Source organism: Elephantulus edwardii, unplaced genomic scaffold (assembly GCF_000299155.1).
Source record: "Elephantulus edwardii isolate Elephantulus edwardi_28Jun2011 unplaced genomic scaffold, EleEdw1.0 scaffold00549, whole genome shotgun sequence".
NCBI classification, from domain to species: domain Eukaryota; kingdom Metazoa; phylum Chordata; class Mammalia; order Macroscelidea; family Macroscelididae; genus Elephantulus; species Elephantulus edwardii.
The window spans coordinates 167359-174307 of record NW_006400299.1 but is presented as its reverse complement, the minus strand read 5'-3'; positions in this window follow the sequence as shown (position 1 = coordinate 174307).

Sequence of the window (6949 nt, the reverse complement as noted above, 5' to 3'; positions counted from 1 at the left end):
TATGAGGTGGATTGATTCAGTGACTGGGGTTATCGGGATGGGAGTGTCAGAGACAGTGCGATCGGCACAAGACAGAGCAGGGTTTAGGGCTGATGTGCATAGGGTTGCTATGAGTCACAAGCAACTCGACAGCACATAACAACAAACAAACAACACTTCTGCCATCAGTGGTAGTCTCTCTGCGTCTTCATTTCATCCTCATCCCTTCTCTTGGCAGAATTGTTCGATCTAACAGGGCTGGACCCCGTTAAGATGACAAAATAATTTAATAAATAGTTAAATAAATAAGCAAGCTACATAATAAATTTAATAGTTAAAATAGAAAAAATATTTTAAAAGATGACGAACATAAAACTCCTATAAGAAATTTTATCAAACAATGCCATTAGCTGCCATGAGTTGACTATGACTAATAGCTACCCTCTGAACCACAAATTAACATCTTTCCTTTTCTTGCATCATCCTTAACATCCAATCTCCCCCATCTTCAACCTCATTGTTGTAGTCACTGTGTCAATGCATATCATTGAAGGTCTTCCTCTTTATTGCTTGACCTTCTACTTTTCGCCACATGACGTCCTTTACCAACGACTGGCACCTCCTGACAACATACCCTTAAGTATGTGAGATAAGTTTTCACCTCTTTCCTTCTAAGAAGCATACTGAAAAAAAAAAAAAAAAAAAGAAGCATACTGGTTGCACTTCCTTCAAAATGAACTTGTTCTTTTAGCAGGCCATGGTAATTTCTACTGTAACTCTTGATTAGAGGTTAATAATGTTAGACTAAATTCTCAACCTGTGTGACTGACAAGTCCTCTCAGTAGCTTTAACAAAAATTTGTTGATGTCATGTCTTATACCAAGAATTCGGATTTCTTTGGTTTTAAGTGGTATCAGGGTTGATGTTGTTATGTGCCATCAAGTCGCTTGTAATTCATAGTGACCCTCTATACAGCACCTCTGAAGCCTGCCGTGTCCTGAGCCAGTCTCACTGACTCTGATACACCTACTCCCTGTGGCCCCGTTATTGTATCAGTCCATCTTATCTGGGATCTTCCTCTCCTGCACTGTCCCTCCACCCTTCTGAGCATGATATCCTTCAAGGATTGATTCCTCCTGGGCACATGCCCAAAGTATGTGAGACAGAGCTTCAAAATCCTAGCTTCCAAGGAGAAATTTGTTTGCACCCTCTCCAAGACAAACCTATTTGTTTTCTTGGAGGTCCATGGTATGTTCAAGACTCTTCTCCAGCACTAAAAGTCAAAGACCTTTATTCTTAGTCTGTCATCCTTAATCATTGTCTAACTCTCCAATGCATAGCAGGTAATTGCAAAGACCATATGCTTTATTAAAGCTGTTGAGCTGGTTTCAACGGCCCAGTCAATATGGAAACTCTGTAGAATGTTTGATGGCTTCTTGAACTTTTCATCTATTGCTTTTTCTCCTTGTACCAGCACATAGAGAGTAAAAGTCACTCTAGGCTATGTAGACCCCTTCTTCCACAGCTGAAAATCCAAGCAGTAACTACTTTTGACTTCCAGTGTCCTGTGGGTACAGTGCATCTCTTTGAACTCTGTTACAGCAGGAGGATGTCTCCAATTTAAGAATGTCTTAGTAACTAGCCAGCTAAGGGAAATGTCCCTAATATGTATTCAGACAATTGGGTGCTACTGAAGTTCTACTCTATAGATAAGAACTTTGGAAGATGGTGACTTCTGTGATGTTAAAATTCTGGGAGCACATGATTTTTTGAGAAGTATCATCCTTAGTCTTGATGAACTGACAGTTGATAACTGTTTTGTGAGGTAACCAATCAATGGATTAATATATCTTTTTCATATGCTGTATTAAAGAGCAAGTAACTAAATCCCATTTCCGCTTTTGCTTTCATATCACAAGCCATTATATTGTAAATCTGATTGTCTACCTCCTTCCTCATTCTGTTTTGTCTTTCTTTTAATTCCACATGTCCAAATATTTTAAAAGAACTCAAAAACTGCCTGGTGAATTAGTCTCTTCATGAAATTTCCCCAATTCAGATTATCACTCACTCTGATACGTTCATACTACACATTATCTTAGAAACTACTACTATTTGTCTCATAACAAAGTGATTTCTCTCTATATAGCCTATCTTCACTGGAAGTGATTTGGAGACAAAGTATACGTTTGATTCTCTTCTTTTCAATCTTAATACTTATTGTAATAGTTTGCAGAATACTTTGTTGTTGTTGTTATGTATGTACCCTTGAGTTGGAACCAACACATAATTGACCCTAGTATGTTTTCAGAAGCAGTAAATAGTATGGGAGGAGATTACCCATCTCTTTCCTGCAGAGCAGCTGGTAGATTTGAACTTCGTGCCTTTGGCTTAGCAGTGGAATTTCTTACCACTAAGCCACCAGAGTGGCACTTCCTAAACACATGCCTCTGGGAACTCTGAACTTTAGGAAACGACGATAGTTGTAGAAAGGCTTCAGGTCTTTTGTTCATAGGGTCTCTGTGAGTCATGTTCAACTTGACAGCAATCAACAACAGCAATAAACCACCAGAGTTCTAATAGTCTCTTAGTATTCCTTAAATGAATAGGTAGTTAAAATCTTTGCTGTAGCTACTGACACTACAGTGTTATCACCTGGGATGTCAGAGAAAATGGTATCGGTATGATCTAGAGTTGTCACAGAAGATTTTCTAGTCATATTATTATACGGTTTCATTCTTAATAGATTAATATGAGATAGGGGAGGGTTCAAGGTTGTTGTGGGGACTGCTAGCTGCCTTTGTGGTGATGGTAACAAACAGATAACATAGCAATCCACATAGTTACATCTTTTATTTTCATGTAAACTTCCCCAAAGAATAAAACTTAAGGGAAGTACAGCTTGCGGTAGATGTAATTAGAGACAGAGGGACGATGCTCACATGGCTAGAGCTGCTTAAAATCAACAAAGTGCAGAGATCATTATCCACAAACACCCAGAGTGCCTGACAGGGACACTAAGGTGACTTCATGCAAGACCCCTTCCTGCACTACTTTTTATTTTATTTTATTTTTTAAATAATTTTAACGAACATTTACAGAGAATTTGGATTTCCATTCATTCATTGCTGCACTTCTCTTCCTGCCCAGCCCTCTCCCCCCACTCCCCAGTTCGCTCCTCTCTTTCAAAAGTAAAAGAAAGACTCCCTCCCTGGTACACAATCCCCCCGCACCCCTCCCACCGCTCCAAGTACATTCCACTATGCAACCTTAATCGTGGACTCTTGTGATAACCATAATACCCTATCATACATCGCTTTTAAATTATTCCTGCACTGCTTTTAAGAATTGATAATGAGCCCCTGGTTCTCCTTACTGAGCTCTGACTATTCTCTCTTTGGAACTCCAACCAATTCCTTCTTGCCCCTGTGGAATAAAAAGCTAAACAAATTCACCATACATTTTCTCAGCTGCCTGATGGACTGGGTTCTGTGTAAAGGATGAACTCAAGGAATTCCCTTATACTTACCCCAAAGAGTGACTGATAACAGGCTTTATCCAAGCAGGAGAGGCTTTAGCAAGGCTGTGCAGAAAGGTAATCAGTTCCTCTGGTCATAGTCCTTGCTGTTGCTCTAGTTTCCAGTTGCACCATAAATCAGCCTTAGATTGATGGCAACTAAAGCCCCTTCTCTGATTTTTAAGAGCGGAAGAGGGATTTATAAGAGTACTGACCTTGCAATAGACAGAAACTAGTGAGATTTCTTCAGAAAACAAAGCGGGCAACAATGCAGACCAGTTTTCCACCTAGAGAGCAAATAAATGGCTATATATAAGAAAATGGGGGAAAGAAAAGCTATTTCCACTGTCATAAGAAGTTCTGACAGTGCAGTGGTTAAAGGGCTAAGCTGAAAATCAGATGAGGTGATTTAAATCTGCTGCTGCATTGTGGGAAAAGATGTGGCAGTTGACTTCTAGAAATATTTACAGCCTTGGACACCCTCTGTGGCAGTTCTGTTATTTCTTACAATTCCTATAAATTGGAATCAACTTCTCATTTTGATTGGGCTTAGATTGTAGTATCTTTGCTATCTGAGAGCTGTCTTCATGATAGTGGTCTCTCCTGATGACATCAGATGTTAGTCTCCCAGGAAGCAGGAGAAGGATGGCGAGAGAGACAAGGACCAGAAAAAGGAAATAACTTGAGCTTTTTGCCAATAGTACAATGATGCCGCACACTTTCTGACACTGCAGACTAAACGGGAACTTCTTTGTCTATAACTTAGCCCTAAGGGTAGGCAGTCGGGGCAGATGACACAAGCACCACTTAATGATGAGGTCACTGAAGCCCAGAGGATTTTCCCACATCCCCAAAGTCACCTAGGAAGGTAGGGGTGCAGCTGGGACTAGATATCTTTTTCCTAAGGGAGGCATTTTCCTACCAAGTAGTCAACCCAGAGCAGGGCCTTTGAGCAGAGACAAGCTAATTCCCAGGCTTGTCTTTGACCTGCGGATGAGGAGGAGGCTTAAAAGGAATGGGAAGGGGAGAAGCTTTGCTCAAACTTGGTTTCATAATGAGTCCTCAGGAATGTGATGTTTCTTCCTCAAGTCTTTGTTAGTAAGGGCTGTTGAGAGTGTTTTTAAAGATCCCATAAGAGCTCCAGTGTTGGTGGTAGGGGAAGGTGAGATGGAGTTGGTTTTGACTCCTAGTGACCCTGTGAACAACAGAACAAAAACATTACCCTGTCTTCACAACTGTTGCAATGTTTGAGCCATCATTGCGGTTACGGTGTCAATCTATCTCTTCAAGTGTCTTCCTCTTTTTCAATGACCTTCTCCTTTATGAAACATAAAATGTCCTTCTCCAAGAATTGACCCTTCCTGATAACGTGTCCAAAGTAAGTGAAACAAGAACCCACCATTCTTGCTTCTAAGGAGCATCCTGGCTGAACTCAGAACAGATTTGTTCACTCTCCTGGTAGTTCAGAGAATAGTAAACATTTTTTGCCAACACCGTAATCCAGATGCATCCATTTTTCTTTGGTCTTCCTTATTCATTGTCAAACATTCTCATGTGTGTATAAATATGATGGCTTAGGTGAGGCCCATCTTAGTCCAAAAGGTATCTTTGCTTTTTAATGTTTTGAGGTGTTTTTGTTTGTTTTTGTCCTCTGTATTCTTAAGTAGTTTGGGTAGAATTGGTATCAACTCTTCTCCGAATGTTCAGTGTCATTCACCAGTGAAGTCTTCTGGGCAAGGACTTTTGAGGCATTTTTACAGTTTGTTAAATTTCTTCTCTTGTGACTGCTCTGTTCAAATGTTCTATCTCTATTTTAGTTTAGATAGGCAACAAGTTTCTGAAAAACTTAAACATTTTATCTCGGTTTTCAAATTTGTTGGCATGTATTCTTCAATAGATTCTTCTGTTGTTCATTTTGTTTCAATTGGCTCTGTTGTGAGGTCACCCATTTTAATCCTTATTCATGTTATTCACATTTCTCCTTCTTTTCTTTTGTTAGACTTGCCAGAGTCTTGTGGATTTTTAGAAATATTTTCTAAGAACCAACTCTTAGCCTTATTAATTCTTTCTCTTGTGGAGGAAAGTCTGACTCTTATGCCTACTTCTAATCACTCTTCAGCATCTCCATCTCAAGATATATTACTAGCTCTTCCTTCCACCAGGAAGCCTGAAGCAGTAGGAAAACACTATGGAGGTTCCTGCTTCTGGTATTAGACTGTGGACTTGCTGCAGGATCCCTCAGTGGGTCTCCATATCCTCATCTGTGAAATGAGCGGATTCTCCATCACCTAGTATTGCCATGGATGGTTACTAGGCAGTTAATTGAGAGTTTCAACATTGTTAAATGGGAGTCTCTTGTTGTAGAATGGGACTGTCCTTGGGGTTGGGGAGAGACTGAGTAAGATGGGTTCAATAATGTATACTGCACTGAAACAGAGGAGGGAGAAAACGGTTTAAAAGAGATATATAACTAGGTATTTCTGTCATCACAGGAGTCTAGAGCGAGGGCTACATGGTGGAGGGGACCTGGGGGAGGGTTTGTAAAACAATGAAAGAATCTTTTCTTTTACTTTTCCATAATTTCTGACTCATGTACTTATAACTTGTTAGTAAAATTTGTGTCTTCTAGGTCGCAACACCCCCATGATACATCTTCAAGGATATGAACATGTACGGCCAAGCACAATCAATAAGAGTGCATCTAAATTCCAAAATCAATCTCCATAATAGTCTATGTGTTTCCTACTGCCAAAGGGGCCCTTTAGAGTAGTGAGAGAAGATCTTCACCCTGAAACCCACAGCGTCCCTTTTCAGCAGGAAGTAGCTAAGAGAATACGCCATCCCCTTTTCCTTATGACTCAGGGTGAAGTCTCTCTCAGGGAGGAGTGATAGGGAATGGCAAAGGACACACTGACAAAGAAGATTAATCAGACAAGCACTGTGGCATTTGGACAAGAACAAACTGGGAGGAGGGTAGAGAGAATAATGCAACAATGAATGAATGGAAACCCAAAATCTCTGTAAATGTTTATGAAAATTAATAAAATATAATTATAGAGAAAAAAAAAGAAATGGGAGTCTCAACACTGCAACTCTTGACATAAGTTTTATGTCCATGGTGCTAAGAACTTTTCAAGTACAAAACCTCTTCACAGTAGCTCTATGTAGTCTATAGCAGATAAATTGGATGTTCTGTTTCACACATATTCAGCATTTCTTTTCATTTTAGCTATGTCTGGTGTTGACAGTAAGCTTCCACTTGTTGCAAGATGACAGCGTGTGGCTCCTTCTCAAGGTTCTCTGATATTGTGAACAGAGGGAAGCTCACTTACACTGAGTAAACGTGAGTCTCAGAAGTGTAGAGGGCACTTGACAAAGAGGAATGGTAGTTAAGGGATCAGTGCCCACTGCCATTTCATTAGACATTTCAAGCAATAGTCTACATGCTCTTTT